The sequence below is a fragment of the Quercus suber genome, unplaced genomic scaffold (genome assembly GCF_002906115.3).
Source record: "Quercus suber isolate HL8 unplaced genomic scaffold, Cork oak 2.0 scaffold_634, whole genome shotgun sequence".
Classification (NCBI taxonomy): domain Eukaryota; kingdom Viridiplantae; phylum Streptophyta; class Magnoliopsida; order Fagales; family Fagaceae; genus Quercus; species Quercus suber.
Genome location: NW_027070076.1, coordinates 358584 through 375117, shown reverse-complemented (window position 1 = coordinate 375117; position 16534 = coordinate 358584). Strand labels below are relative to the sequence as shown.

Sequence of the window (16534 nt, the reverse complement as noted above, 5' to 3'; positions counted from 1 at the left end):
AGAGGGAGAATAATAGTAGAGCTCTAAAGAACATGGAAATTCATCAATATAAAGTAAAGATACAAAAAATATTTATATAAAAAAAAAAAAAAAAAACTACCAAACGAAAAGAAAAACACAAGAAAGAGAGAGTAATAACCTTTTTGTGTGATAAATTATGTATAGAGTGAAAGAGATTAGCAAATTTATAATAAGAAGATAGGGATAAGAATAGTTAAAATAAAAGGAAGATGAAGGGATAAAGGAAAAATTATATTAATGTTAATAGATGAAGGGATAAAGGAAAAGTGATATTAATGTTAATAGTAGTGGGGAGATAAAAAGGTAAAAATGTAAGGGGAAAGTTGGAGAAAATGTAACCGTAAACTACAAAATTAATTAATAAATAAAAAGAGTAAAAAATTAAAAAGAGAAATGATTGAAAATAAGTAGGTGATATGACCGCTAACATGGCTCAACAAACGCGTAGCAACAATAAATGCTACGCTTCAGCTTTTAGATATATATAGATATAGATATAGATATAGATTAGTAGCTCAAGTTATTTTTGTTAACAAATTAGAAGAAAACTATTAGGGTTTGTTGTAGTTGTAGAACAAACAAAGTAATCTTATATTAGTCTAAGTTTTTTTTTTTTTAATCTTACAATTTACCAAACAATTTTTTTTTTTTAATTCTTATTTTGAGCCTACAAAATGTATTTAAGTGGCGTGTTCAGAATCTATTTTATCAAGGATCTAAAACAAGCTCTTTCAACATATGTGTAGGCGGAAATAGCATTTGCTAACATATAGGCATATTGCGATAGAATTATGGAATAGCAGAATTTTTTTTAAATGAAATAATATATTGAGAGGATCAAAGATTCAAAGAAAGTAATAAAGAGAATACCTCTTGAACATCCTTAAGAAAAGCATCATAGGAATAGGATCCATCATACGTACGCCTCATAAGCAAGGTTTTGAAACCCGGACTGGACCGTACAGTCAGACTGGGAAAACCTCGAGCCGCTCATTTTTGCGGTTCTCTTAGCCTCAAGAACCCCTCTATGGGAAAAAATCAAGGACCCGTGCGAACCATGAACGGACCTCACGATTCTGAGAACCATGATCAGACTGCTTCTCACGGTTCCTTACTTCTCTTTGAATCTGAACCTTAAAAAAAAAAAAAAAAAAAGCTTTAAATTCTACTCCCTTCAGAGTAGGAGTTGATGGTGGAGAAGGCCGATTGTTGGAGCGAATGGTCTTTGTAGAGGAGATCGAAAGAACGAGGGATTCCAATGGAGGAGGAAGGACAGTTGCTACTGAAGCTTGCGTCTGAGTCTCGTGATTGTTTGAATTGAAGGAACTGTCATTTCCCCCCCTCCTCCCCCAAAAAAATGGTGGTCCAAAAGAACCAGATCTGAAATCACAGCTCACTATGGACTTCATTCTTCATAGTGTAGCTCCACAGTGGACTAGATGACATCTTTACTTTGTGATTTTGGTCTAAGAGGAAAGAGGAACAAGAGATTTCAAGGGGAGAGAGAGAGAGAGAGAGAGAATGGGTTCTGCCAAATAGAGTTTGAGCGAGAGAGGAGTTTTTTTTGTTTTTCAAAGGCAGTGTTAATACTTTATTTTTCAAAAGCCATGATTAGATGCTCAAATTCCTAACAGCTAGCCACCTTGAAACTTTAAACCTTGAGATTTGGAATTATCATTTATAACCCCTTTAAAATTGTACCGTTCCTAATCTGTTCAGTGGTTAATAAATAGTTAAAATATTTTAATGGTATAAATCATGGCTTTTAAAGATATTGTTATGTTGACTAATGTACAAATTTATTAAAATATTATAAATGAGAAGAAAATATCTATTTAAAATCCATAATAAATTGTGAAAAATACATTTTATTTTTAGTAGTCTCCGAATACTTGAATTTCTTTAAATGTTTAGTCAAGATTATTAATTTTTATGCATTAATTTTTATTTATTTCATATTAATTAATTATTATGTCATCACAGTTCAACTCCGGTTTGACCTCGGTTCGACCTCAAAAATCTTGAACCTCTCCCTTTTATGGTTCAATGAATGGTCCCGGTCTGAAAACCTTGCTCATAAGTTAATTTCATGTCAATAATTTTGAAGCCTAAATGGACTTGATAACATTGAAGGAAATTGAAAAGTATCACGAAGTGATCCTCCTATCAAACTATCAAAACCAATTTTTTTCATCTGCTGCTACAGCAAGGTAAAGCACATTTTTTCAGCATTAATTGTTCTACAATCACATTAGATTCAGTGTTAACATACTTGTTTTTTCCTCTTTCTATTTGGTTTCACTGCATGCTTCCACCAGTAACAAGAGCACACCCCCTCTATAACCAACAATAACAAGCCTTGAATAAGGCATAAGACTTTCATATAATTTCCTTAGCTTAACTTTTTGGATCATTTAATTTTAGATTGAATTTCTTTAGGAGTAGCTTGGTAAACTTATGCGTATTAGAGGTTTCTCTAACATCAAACCCATAATGTGGGCCTAAGATTTGGAGATGAAACTAGAAGAAGGATAGGCATTGGCGCATTGCCTAATAGACTCTCAGTTATCATAACAAATTAAAGAGACATTCATGACAACTTGTAAAGTAAGAGTGGTAATAGTTACACATTATGTAAACTAGCATTTAACCCGCACAATGCGCGGGAAACATTTTACACATTTAAAATACCATCAATTTGACATAACAATATAATAAATACAACAATTAATATGTTTATTAAAGGCTTTGTTTTAATGATGCCACTCAATTCAAAAAATAAAAATGACAATTGTGGGATATAGAGTTAAGTTCAATAACATTGTCAAAAGTCCAAAATTCCCCATAGCAGAAAATAAAGTTTAAGAACTCATTAAACCAAAAAACATTTAGTGAGCTAAGCCATATTCTAGCCCTGATGAACTGTAAGTGCCAGCTCTGTTTCACTTGGATGAATTGGGCCATCATCATTCACCTGCAAAAACTACAGCACAATCCACTCAAAAAATAAAATGATGACAAATAAATCCATTTTGCTACAAATATGGATGGACTTCATATTTGTCCATCTTGAACATGCCAACTACAAAGGTATACACAAAAAGAACAAAATGGATTCTTTAGTGTGCTAAATGGATGATTGTTGTCCAACCAGAGGCAATAGCACAATGAAGACCTATTTAAATGTAACCTCTGAAATGATAGAAGCAAATACAGCCTTTTGAGCTTCATGTTTCAAAAATTGTTTTCTTTAGTAGAAGTGCACTTCTATTCATAATCCACTCAAACTATTTTTGCCAATCTATAACAATCATGAAAACTAAGGAGAACATATTCAATAATAATATAAGGTAAAATTCCTATGTATAAATACAAAGAAACAATATTTTAATATCTATTAGAAGAAACACTCTAAATTAAATCTATGAAAAGTTGAAAACCACAAAACAACCTAAAACAAAATTGGAAAAGAAAAATTCATATTTTTTCTCTGCCAAGTTACACTTTGCTCAATCTTTTGTAGTCTGAATTCTAAGAATGCATCTTATAATCCTAGCCACCAAATCTCCTCCATGGAAGTTTCAAGTGTGTAATGGTCATAGGCACTATAGTGTCAAGAAAATTTTTATTAAAAAATAAAAGCAAATTATTATTGTAATTCAAACAGTTTTCTTTTTTTGATAAGTTGTAATTCAAATGGTTCTTTAGAAATTTTTTTACTAAACTGATGTCCAAAGTTGAAGCACATACATGCATGAGGAATTGCATCTAAAATCTCATCTTTAACAAATTTAAACACATCAAGTAGTTTGGATATTTTCTATTTTCTTTAACTTTTTACATAAAAGAACAGAGGAAAAATTCCTTCTTTTCACCAAGTAAAGACACTTCCTTCACTTCAGATGGACTATTATTTCTGGTTTAACTTCTTGGTTCTTTTATTTCTTAGGTAGGGAAAAAAACTTCTTAGTGTATGAACGATTCAACATAGTTCTCCAAATTTACCTTAAAGGATATTTATTTTATATGGTTGTATGATTATTTTTTGTCATTTTAAAAACCTTCTTACCCTTTCACTTTTTGCTGAATATGCCAAATTTCAACTTGGATGGTTTAAAATCTGAAAGTTCAAGGTGTACAGAAATTTATAATTTTCTTAAAAGTAAAATTATGGGATTTTTGGTTAACTACTGCATTTTTAAAAAATAAATAAATAGATTAATAACTAACAAATTGTTATACACTTTCCAACAGATTGTTACACTGTTATTAACTTCCTTACAAACTTTTTTTGTATTGGTTTTGCTTTGTAAAAAAAATGTTAGTTTGTTAAGAGTTTTCTTTGGTTTAAATGTTTTAAAAATTAAATAATTTTTTTTGAGGCTTTTAAATTTACATTTTAGTCTACTTCAAAACTTACATTTCTTTTTTAAAGGGAATTTTAGTCGTGGTTAGTGATGATTCTCCACATAAAAGTTTCGATATTCAAAATAGAGCTCTTTCACATGGTTTGTGATCTCAAGATTGTAAGAATTCAGTTGCTATAGTAGCAGACTACCTAAAACCAACATGTTCTATTTTGTTGAATACTTATATATGAAATAGAGCATAGAATTATTTTGTTATTGAACTTGGGTTTGGCTTTAACAAACGCTCAATTTTCTTGCTGTTTATTTCAAGTAAACCTGCCATGTTTTTCCATGGATTTTAGATAATTAGAGTTAATTACCTAGCATGCAACACATATTTTATAGGATCTCAGTTTTTAGAGCTTCATTTACATTGCCGTTTGTCAGTAATTTTGTATTTTCAATGACATTTTTTTACTCACGTGCTAATGTAGATTTATCATCTCTGCTCTGGCATATAAGACTGTTGGTAACTATTCAAGAAAAGCTCCTGGATTGAGTTGAAAGGTCAGGACAACTTAATTTCCCTTTCTTTTTTTTTTTTTTACTTTTATTTAAATTTGTCTTTTATCATTTGTTAATGTTTGATTAAAAAAACGTTGAACAAAAAAAGTTTAATAAGATTATTAAATATGTACTTTTTGACTCTTAAATCAGATGCTAAATTTTGTTTTTTCCCTTTACCATGTCTAGGATTCTTCTCTCACCCCTATTGAAATATAGATAGGTTTAGTATTTTAATTTGGATACTTTGGTGTCAAATTAACATCTCTACTTTTTTTGTTTTGATAGCATTGGGAGTATAGCCCAAGCTTAGAGTGTAGATTTATTGACAATTTTTTTCAAAGTGAAATTGGAAGTAGGAATAAACAAAGAAATAGCAAAGATTTTGTTAAAAAACTGTTACTTCATATCAAGGGATTATTTATTTGATATGGTTTTATGATTATTTCCTGCCATTTTAAAAAACCTTCTTACTCTTTTCACTTTTTGTTGAAATTCAGATTTGCTGAGTTTTCCCTGTCAAGTATGAAACTTAATAATTCATGTATATGCCAAATTTCAACTTGGATGGTTTAAAATCTGAAAGTTTTAGACTGTATAGTTATGGGTTTACCCTCTTTCTATGGAATGTTATGGTCTGAGATTATTATTTCTGGTAGTTATTTTGCGTTGTTGGAATTTTGCTCATGAAGAACAGAAAAAGGCTTATATTTTAGAAGGTAATTCAGGTATTGTTGCTTTCTACTATGCATTCTAATTTTTTTTATTTTTTTGTGGGAAAGGGTCAAAAAGAAAGAAATAAACTAAAGAATAGAGGGCATGGTGTGTGTATAGTGTCTTAGGTAAATTTGGAGAACTATGTTGAATCGTTCATACACTAAGAAGTTTTTTTCCCTACCTAAGAAATAAAAGAACCAAGAAGTTAAACCAGAAATAATAGTCCATCTGAAGTGAAGGAAGTGTCTTTACTTGGTGAAAAGAAGGAATTTTTCCTCTGTTCTTTTATGTAAAAAGTTAAAGAAAATAGAAAATATCCAAACTACTTNTGTAGGAGGCATCATTAACGGAAGCCTAACTCAAATAACGAAATCTAAACCAATCCAACCAAGAAATTCAAACCCAAATCATATTCAATCCCCAGATTTGTAAAACCAAAACAAAAAAAGCAAATAGTTTACCGCTTACCGGGATACGACCTATCTCTCTTTGCCTACAGTTCCGACAAACCTTAACTGAACAATGGACCTAAATAAGATTAAAAAAGAAAAGCAAATATCAGCACAACATTCAATCCCACACTTATTTGATCCCCAGGATTTCGTTGAGATTAGTTACAGAAAACTGTTTTTACTTTGAAAAAAATTGTCAATAAGTCTAAACAATAAACCCATCTATTGTGACCAAAGCATCCAAATTAAATTACTAAACCCAGTTCCAAAGCAATAAATTCAACTTGTCACCATTTATAGAGAACTGCTATTCCAAAGGAGCTTCAATTAGAAAGAAAAAAATAGAATAGGAAATATTTCCAAATTAAAAAAATCCAGGCCCAATTGTCCACTGCCCTTTTCTCTTTGCCCTTTGCATCATGTGTGTGGGTTTTGAGTTTGACTTGTGGTGATAGAGTCCTAAACCAAAACACAATGCAATTTCACAATGGTACACCGACCAATTAGCACTGTTTCTAGCAGGGATAGAATGGAAAAAAAACTAAAATCCAAGGGAAAAAAGCAAAAACAATAAAGCCATCTATTTTTTAATAAGGGTGAAAGAAGAACCCTAGACAATTCAGAAGGGGAAATTTCTTTTAAAATATATACAGACAGCTTTAAATTCAATTTTGAATTGTAAAAAGAACCTCCCTATAGAAAATTTTAAAACGTTGCAATTACCTACATGAATAATTATGTGTTTTCCTAGGCACCGATAAGAAGTTCCAGGGAAAAATCACTAAACCCTTAAAATCACCAAACCAAAAGCCGGATTATTGTAAATCTGGAGAAAAAATCCAAATCAATGCAATTAACAAAATGTGACCAAAGAACCCTAGCCAATGAAATAAAAAAAAAGTTCTAGAGTATAGAAATAACTAAAAATGGAGATGCTAATTCAAATAGGAAAAGCAACAGCAGAAACTTTGGATTGCAAAAACAGTATTTGAAGAAGGAAAATAATAACGCTATGCTACCTTAGGTATATGCAAAGAAGAAACAAAACATAACAAAAAGTGCAAGTACTAAAGATGTGAGAGTGAAAATTGAGAGAAGGAAGATATTTTCTTTTATCACTATGTTTTTTACCAAATTAATACATCATTTCATTTTTGGGATGTGCTGATTGTATAGGGGTGTGGCGTTTAAGGGGTTTTTGCATGTCTTTTTTTAAAATGGGTGTTTTCCCTACATAGCAGAATATCCTTGATTGTATAAAAACTATTTATGACTTAGCCGATATTGTAAATCTACTCATGCATACACATACCTTAAGCATCAATGTCTCAGTTCAACTTGCAAAGTATAAACAACATTTTTGCTTTAATATTCACATAGCCAACGGTATACCCTGCACACATATTTAAAATTTTTGAAAAAAAAAAAAGCATAAGACATCAGAAAGAAATATGGCCTAACTAAGGTAAATACAAATTTATAAATTAAACAATTTATGATAAGAAATTTTTTTGAATCATCAAACATTTTCCTTCTTGTTTACCCTAGAAGACCATACCAAAAGGTATATTATAATTGAATAATGGTCATTAGAAGGATAGTAATATCATAGATGTTTCTACAGCAAAAAAGTAAAAACCGAAGAAAATGTTCCTTCCACGGCACTTCAAAACCTTTTTGCACATAAGTAATCATAAGCTAGAGGAGCCTGTAACTGCCAAATCAAAAGAAAGGTGGAAGAGTTTCAAATTTTTTGGAAAAGTTATATTACTGACCATTACCTTTTTGTAACTCTTCAGCCATTGTTCTTATCTGGCAGTTACAGGTTTCTTTCTTTGCACATGTTCACAAACACTTTTACCCTAGGTCTTAAACTTCCATTTGAAGTTTTATCCTAAGAATCAATATAGGCAGCATTAAAGCTTTTAATATAAGAGTAGTGAACACCTAGAACATAACAGTCTATGCAAAGTGATTCATTTTCGTTTTTTAATGGTAAACGTGGCAGAAATTTAGAGAGGTACTTTTCCTACATGTCAAAACTACCTTAATTGTAGGAAAAGGCTTAAAATCAAGAGAGACAAACCATGAAGTTGACTTAAGCTAATGTAAGAGTATAACTATCAAATTATCAAAAAAGAAAAAATGCAAAAGTGAGTAAGACATTTTGTCAAACACATGTTGTATACCAGCTATGTTCTGCAATTAAAATGACTCACTGTAAGCCAAAGTAAACTTACAGAATTGGGAATCCATAGGAGAGTATGATTTGAGATACCATGAAATCCCTCAAGTCAATGATGAATTCATGGGTGACTCTTCCATTGACTCCTCGAAAAAGAATGGGGTAGTGGCTCTGTAATGTTCACATCATTATATTATACCAAGAAAACAATGAACTTCTATTTCATGCTGCAGAAAGCCAAATGAAATTATTTTTCAAGATCAACACATATATGCAAACATAAAACCAAAAGATGAAAAGGATGAGTTAAGAACCTCCAAACGTTTTGCCATGTAGTTTGCATTCAAGGTTGCTATGTTTGAGGCTTCAGTGAGTCCCTTAGAACCCATCATGGCTATGTATGTATATGAAATTGGCAAAATAAGTGCAGAACCCCGAGGAGCAGCAGAGATGGTACCAAGAGGTTGAGCCCTTTTTAGTGCTAGAATACCAACTGCTGGTACCTGCAAAGGCGAGAAAAAACATTATAGCAACAGATTGATGAATGTATCTTATAGAATTGCAATCCAGAAGTTGGGAACACATTTTCTAAGATTATCAATGAAAATCTTAAAGTCAGATGCATCAAAATACCAGGGTGAATAATTATTTTTTCATGTTCAATATACTCACATATTTGACAGTTGTTTAATGGTTTGCATATAGTAGTATCATTCTTCACTCAAGAAGTTAAAATTTTCAAAACAGAATTAAGATTTATTCTAGCATATTTTGACATCATGTGTGATGTGACAGGTTTCTCTTACCCCAGGATGTGATGGTAGAAATGGTGCAAAATGTTCTAAATGAGAATGAAAGGACAATTTAACAACATGAATCCACCCAAAAAAATACAGAAAAATGCAAAAGTGAGTGAGTCAAACATTCTAAATGGGAATGAAAGAATAGTTTAACAACATGAATCCAACCAAAAAAAAAAACACAAAACACAAAACTGTCAGAGGAAGTTTCAACTTTCAATTCTATATAAATATTCTCATGAGAATAATCTAATCTCACATCAATGTTATAAAAAATCAAGCCACACACACATTGTTCTAATCATGTAGAAATTGATGGTCTCCTCCATGTGCTTGATCAAACAAAAGTATTTAAATGATGATAAAATTGAAGGAAACCGCAGGTGGGCTGGGTTGTTGCTATAGCTTCCACTATTCTTTCAATCTCTCAGCCAACTCGGTTATGAATATGTCATTTATTTTTAAAATAGGGAAAACTGAAAAGGTTCAAGCATCAATTCACACCAACATAGCAAAAATAACATAACATTGTGTCTCCAATTTATATATTTTTTGATAAGTAACATTGTGTCTCCAATTTATTATAGGCAACTGAACACCAATCGGTCAGGGGGAAAAATCCTAAAAATAAATTAAAAAAGCTGAGAGACAAAGCCTAGGTAGAATTTGATCTTCTATGGTGTTTCCCTGAAAAAATAATAATAATAATAATCCAGAGAGGAAAACATATTAGGAATTGAAATCTACAATTGCAGCAAAACCATAATTAGAAACCCCCAAATCCCAAAATTAATAACAACTAAATAAGTATCTATTGGGTTTTGTTTTCAGTGGTGGGGAAACCGATGGTTCCAGAAAATTCTCTTTTAACCAATTGGGTTACGGTTCCGACGAACTCTGTTCTCTTTCCCCTTTCCTTTTGATTGCAATTTACTGATTTAAGTGGTTTGTTTTCTTTTATACTGAAGGCTATCAAAAAGTGTTTTAACCCTGTGAAACAGATCAAAAGGTGTTTTCCAAATCAAAACCCCAGGGAAAAAAAAACTATGAACGCAAATATTAGAGAACAGGTAAAGGCTTAAAACAAACATTTTCATGGAGAACCCAAAAGCCCGAAACAAAAAGGAATCAAAACCAAAATCAAATCTAAACCTATCCAACCAAAAAAACTCAATAAAAAGCAATATTTCATACCCAAATCTAAAAAAATGGAGAAAAACGTACCGAACCAGTTCCCGAAATTATCGATCTATCTTTCGATCTCTGTTCTTCTGCAGTTTACGAAATCTCTTTGTATCTCTCTGTTCTTTTGTGTTTTTTCTCTTTCACCAAACCGTTTCACCAAATCGTCTACCTTTATGGTCTGGGTTTTGGACGACGAAGAAGGGGTTTGGCCGTGGAGTGTGTTTTGGAAGATGGAGAAGTGGAACAGAGAAGGGGAACGGGAGAAATAGAATAAAAGATCAGAATTTCTGTTCTCTCTCTCTCTACTGTTCTCTTTCCCCTTTCCTTTTGATTGCAATTTACTGATTTAAGTGGTTTGTTTTCTTTTATACTGAAGGCTATCAAAAAGTGTTTTAACCCTGTGAAACAGATCAAAAGGTGTTTTCCAAATCAAAACCCCAGGGAAAAAAAAACTATGAACGCAAATATTAGAGAACAGGTAAAGGCTTAAAACAAACATTTTCATGGAGAACCCAAAAGCCCGAAACAAAAAGGAATCAAAACCAAAATCAAATCTAAACCTATCCAACCAAAAAAACTCAATAAAAAGCAATATTTCATACCCAAATCTAAAAAAATGGAGAAAAACGTACCGAACCAGTTCCCGAAATTATCGATCTATCTTTCGATCTCTGTTCTTCTGCAGTTTACGAAATCTCTTTGTATCTCTCTGTTCTTTTGTGTTTTTTCTCTTTCACCAAACCGTTTCACCAAATCGTCTACCTTTATGGTCTGGGTTTTGGACGACGAAGAAGGGGTTTGGCCGTGGAGTGTGTTTTGGAAGATGGAGAAGTGGAACAGAGAAGGGGAACGGGAGAAATAGAATAAAAGATCAGAATTTCTGTTCTCTCTCTCTCTATATAGGGCAAAAAGCCTTTTGAAACTGAGTCTCTTCGATCGCACCGTGCGATTTTTTTAAAGGGTAAGTTGTACACGTGTCAACGTTTTAAGGGTGTCATTTTTCATACGTGTCAGCACCTTATTAAAAGCTTCTGCTATTATATATAGTATTAGATTAGATGAGACATACAGTTGAAATGTGTACAGCAGTATGTAATTCAGCATGTGCAACAATAATTAACGATATGATAATTTTTTATTATTCCCAACTGTAGGTTAATGATTTCTAACACTAGTACATTGGCAAAAATATTTGAAAATTTTGTCTGACTTGTTTCGCTATGTGGCACGTACAGAATGCACAAATAGTAGTGCTAGAAAATAGACTAAGGAAACATTACTCACCTTTAACTGTTTTGCAACCACCAGTTGCATGATGCATCAGATTTATTGTATCCAAGTTCTGAAGCTCAACACTGAAAAAAACATTTTTGACACACTCTTCGCTGAGCCAAAGATTATCTTTGTAACCATTGCAAACAGTTTGAGAATCACAAAAAATGAGTGCACCAATATCTAATAAACATTTTAGACTAATATAAACTATAAGTGTTTTTAGGATCATGAAGTAAAAATCAAACCCAAGAATTTACCAAAATGAAAGGCATACAGACATTCTGTATATTAAAAAACAATAACTCAATAAGGAAGAATAGAAGAAAGTGTTGTTTAGCAAAAAAAAAATAGAAGAAAGTGTTTTAGGGAAAAAAACTAGAGGAAAAAAAAATTGAAAACAAACCAAATGAATAACTTATTCGGTCATCAATCACATTTAGTCATCATGCGAGCATAGTGTTAAAATAGGCATAAGCTTCCCTGCCATGTAACCAACCTGTTAATGCATTGCTGAGGGCAAATTCAAATTTAAGGTGTACATGTATGAACTGAATCTGTACATTCCATACAAAATAACAAATGAGTCTATAATCACTAGATTGAGATTCAATGCAATAGTTAGGGCTATTGCACCATCTCAACCCTTAAATAAAATTTTTTTTTTTAACTCAATTTTTTACCATTTCATTTTTACACTTCAATTTTTTATCTCTTTCTCACACATCATGACTAATTGCATGGTGCAATAGTTTTTTGCTATTATACCGGATCTCAATCTTGTATACACTAATCAAAACAACAGCGCTTGAGACTTACAAACACAGCTGTCTTATATTTAACCAAAACGGCAGCGTTCTGTTTAGTGAGAAACGGCACCGCTTCTCTTTAAACGAGACACGCTTTTAGCCCTTGTTTTAGACGACACCGTTTTTGGTGTTACCGTTGTAACAATATCTTCTTCTTCCTCTTCAAGTTCTTGGATTCTGCAGCTTGTGCTTTCAGATAGTTAACTGAATTTGTGTAAAATTTTATACTGAAGTTCAAATTCATAAGTTTACTAATAAAATTATGTTTGTTTGTTAATTAAAACAAAGCTAGGATTTATGTAATTTGTTCGCCGACATGGATAGGTCAGTGTTGTTGGTTTTTTTGTTTTTGGTATTGGTCGGTGGTGTTGATTATATATATACGGTGACAGTATCTATAAAATTGTAATCTTTAGAATTGTTTTTTAGTAAAGCAAATCCGATCTAACGATGGAGAGAAGCAAAGTAAAAAAAACGTGGTCGAATGATAGTTCGTAAGAAGAAGACAACGATGATCACCACCACCTTTGACGATCTCCCAATATCTCTGGTATTAGAAACGCTGCATCGGCTGGATATCAAATCCGTGATGTTATTCAAATCTGTGTCGAAGGTAGGGTGCTCTGTTGTCTCTCACTCTCATCCTTCTTTCGCTCGCTACTTTGTTAACAGGTCAGTACTGGATCATCATTATCATCATCATTGGCACTTTACCTTGCTCCTCCAGTACAATAATCGGCGGACAAAGTACGGACATCTCCTCTTGCCATTGGAGGAAGATCCTTATTTTAAGTCTCTGCCTTACATTCCACCAATATATCAACAACACCACAATGAAGTGCAACATTCAAGCTTCGTGTCATGACTTGTTCTTATGCTCTGCAGTTTTTAGTGATAATACTCACGTTTAGTGTCTCAAACCTAAAAGAGTTCAAAGCATGAGGAAAACATCTAAAAGGTACATGTAGTTTTTTCCTTTTGAACAATTCAATCCAAAATTCATTATCAAAGTATCAACATCAAGAATTATCATAATAATTTCATTAATGATACTCCCAAAATAAATCAGAGTTCTATGTAATAATTACAAAGATCATTAGCCACAAAAGAATGGAAGTCTAAATAAATACAATTACAAATCATTAACTTGTCCAATCAATCGAAATAAAGTCATAACCACTATAATATACAAAAGAACGATTCAAGCCTATACTAGGATATACATCATCTAAATATCATCAGCACAAAAGTCCAGACTCCACCAGTAGTTAGTCTAACTACTGCTAGCCATAAAAACATGCCTCAAAACGATCATTGCCTGTTTTGAAAATTTTTGTAAAAGAATAAAATGAGACAGAGCCTAGTAAGTAGTATAATTAATGGGATGGGAGAAATGCAAGTTTTATGATGATGAATAGCTTACAAAGCATGTTTTAATTTGAGAAATTTCTAACGAGATTCCATAAGATCATTTTCAATAATAATATAACAAGAATGATTAAGTAATGAAACACAAAGTTTCTCAAAATAAATATCATGAACTATATATTATAATCTATGCGCACTAACAGTATAATTCCAATGCCATAAAAATCTTACATAAGGTAATTTATCACAAATATACCACACTACCATATAGACCGGTCATGGGATCCACCCATTCACAATTGGTATGATATTGCCCTCTCTAGTATGCAGTCTCCTGGTCCCATGAGCAGCAATCTCACCCATACCCTCAAGGTGTTGTCTCTCCCCCTATGGGCAGCAGGAAAAACATGTCAAATATGACCTCTTTTGCATGTGCTCTTTTGGCCCCATGGGAAGCAGCCTCACCCATGCACAATTAAGAAACCTCTTCCCCTCATGAACAGTAAGGAAGAACGCGTCATTCAAAGTGAAAGGGCACTGACCTGGATCTGATTCCGTTGTCACAAAGACTACAGAAACCAAATCGGGTAATCACTAGGAAATCACACATGGTATAAGGTTAAAACAACAAAAAGCTCATAGGTTACATGTACTTTCAAATACATAGTTTATATCTAGGTAATTTAAAAAAAAAAAAAAAAAAAAAAAAAAAAAAAAAAAAAAAAAAAAAAAAAAAAAAAAAACCTTAAATAGTCTAACTTCCACAAAATTTGTATGGTTTTCAACTACATTATTGTCAAAAAAGATTTTCTATCAATTTCCCAAATAACAAGACAAAATAAGCATCTTTAAATGTTCCAATATAGCATAATTTAATCAAAGTGCTCATATTTTCCATGTCAACTATTCATGCATTTCTCCAAATGTAATACCAAAAATGATGCACTTTCATAAATAATCATATATAGTAGGGTCACAATACAACACTTTTTAAGAAAACATAGTTCTATAAATAATTTTCCAAAATGAGTTTGACCAAAAAAAAAAAAATCGTTTATGCAATATGGTTATTTTCCAAAAATTCCATTAAAAAACTATTTACCTTGCAACCCGCAAAAAATCTAATTCTCCAAGCTACAAAGGAGATTAGTTAGAACCTAAACAATATCAAGCAAACCTATTACAATAAGCATAACGCTTGAAATTGTATCTAGCTACAAATTTGGAATTGCCAAATAAGCGCTTAATTAGGCAAGCCTAGTATTCAACCCCACAAATAATGTATTTCACTTCCAAAGTTTCTCAACAAATTAATTCACAAGGCATAAACTCCAATTTATAAAGTTAACCCATTCAATATCATCTCCAACATTATGACTAGTTTCCATAAAATTTACACAACATCATCAAGAGACCCATGAAAGCAAAATCAAAATATCCTCTAAGACAAGAAATTTAGAACTTCAACTAACTCCAAATAAACCCAATAGCAATAGAAAAATTAGTTTTACCAACTATCTCATGTTATAACTCAAAATCCTAAACTTCCACCATAAATAAACCTTAGATAGCCACCATTAGTACAAACACTCATCAAATAATTCCACCAATACAAAACTCATACATATAAACACATAAATATCATTTTCAAAGCTCATACATCACATGGGCTTCATTATCAAAACTTAGATAAAAAATACCTCAAACAAAAGCATATAAACCCATCAAAAAGATAAGAAATCTTTACCTCAAATAAAAGATATGAAAGACCTTAGAGGTTCCTAAGGATTTTCCGGTGACCTTACCGGAAAAATGATGGTGGAGATTGCAATATGGAGTGGCGCTAGTTGGAGAGTGTGAGGAGTGAGAAGAGTGTTTGAGAGAAAAATGAAAAAGAAGAAAAGAAAAGAGAAGTGAGATGGCCTGCCAAGAGGGAATATGATAGTGAGAATGAGTGGTGGAGGATTAGTGGGTAGGTGGGGCACATATGTCTCAAAAATTCTAACCATATATATATATATATATATATATATTTTTTAAGTTGGGATGTTACATTCTTCCCCTCTTATAAAAATTTCGTGAAAATTTTACGTACCTTGATCCTAAAAAAGTTTTGGGTATCTTGACAGCATATCATCCTCACACTCCCAAGATGCCTCTTTCACCGAGTGATTCTTCCAAAACACCTTTACCCAAGATATTGGTCTATTACGTAGCACTTGCTCCTTACGATCCAAAAACTGTACCGGGACTTCTTCATATGACAAGTCATCTCTAATTTAAAGAGGCTCATAGCTTAATACATGTGAAGGGTAAAGAATGTATTTCCTTAACATAGACTCATGAAAAACATTATAAATTCCTGACAGGGCCGGGGGTAGGGCAATTCTATATGCAACTTTGCCCACCTTCTCCAAGACCTCAAAAGGCCCTACAAACCTAGGGCTTAACTTACCCTTTTTGCCAAATCTCATTACTCCTTTCATAGGTGCAACCCATAGAAAAACTTTATCTCCAATTTCAAGTTCCAAAGTCTTCCTTTTAATGTCATAATAGCTCTTCTGTTTAAATAAACTCAAAGAATGCCCTATCATAGTTTTGCAATGCCTTTGTGTCCATTTCTAATAAGTAATACGAAGTACATAATATTTTTCATGACTTTTATTGCAACTAGTAGCATGTCTTGTTGTGATTAGAATTTAGAATAATATCACTTTCACTTGGGTCTGCTACTACCACTAATACCGTTTTTATTATTCACCACACCAATCACAACAAGTTGTGTTAACTGTTGTGAAATGAGAAAATGTTG

At 32.3% G+C, this 16534-nt stretch overlaps 2 long non-coding RNA genes across 6 annotated transcripts; both read right to left on the bottom strand.

Moving 5' to 3' along the window:
- Nucleotides 1-6038: 6038 nt before the first annotated feature.
- LOC112003477 (uncharacterized) lies at nucleotides 6039-10576 on the bottom strand. 3 transcript variants are annotated; one of them, XR_002881982.2, is made up of 5 exons: nucleotides 10313-10576; nucleotides 8603-8791; nucleotides 8344-8515; nucleotides 7416-7496; nucleotides 6039-6179 (listed from the first exon to the last, which is right to left on the bottom strand). It is a non-coding gene; the product is annotated as an uncharacterized LOC112003477 (long non-coding RNA). The 3 variants fall into 3 exon arrangements; XR_002881977.2 differs by having other exon boundaries at nucleotides 6058-6179; nucleotides 8344-8459; XR_010625812.1 differs by lacking the exon at nucleotides 6039-6179 and adding an exon at nucleotides 6213-6929 and having other exon boundaries at nucleotides 8344-8459.
- A 3296-nt stretch (nucleotides 10577-13872) lies between these two features.
- LOC136064146 (uncharacterized) lies at nucleotides 13873-15701 on the bottom strand. Of its 3 annotated transcripts, none has more exons than XR_010625815.1 (2): nucleotides 15470-15701; nucleotides 13873-14316 (listed from the first exon to the last, which is right to left on the bottom strand). It is a non-coding gene; the product is annotated as an uncharacterized LOC136064146 (long non-coding RNA). The 3 variants fall into 3 exon arrangements; XR_010625814.1 differs by having other exon boundaries at nucleotides 13873-14291; XR_010625813.1 differs by having other exon boundaries at nucleotides 13873-14109.
- Nucleotides 15702-16534: the final 833 nt, after the last annotated feature.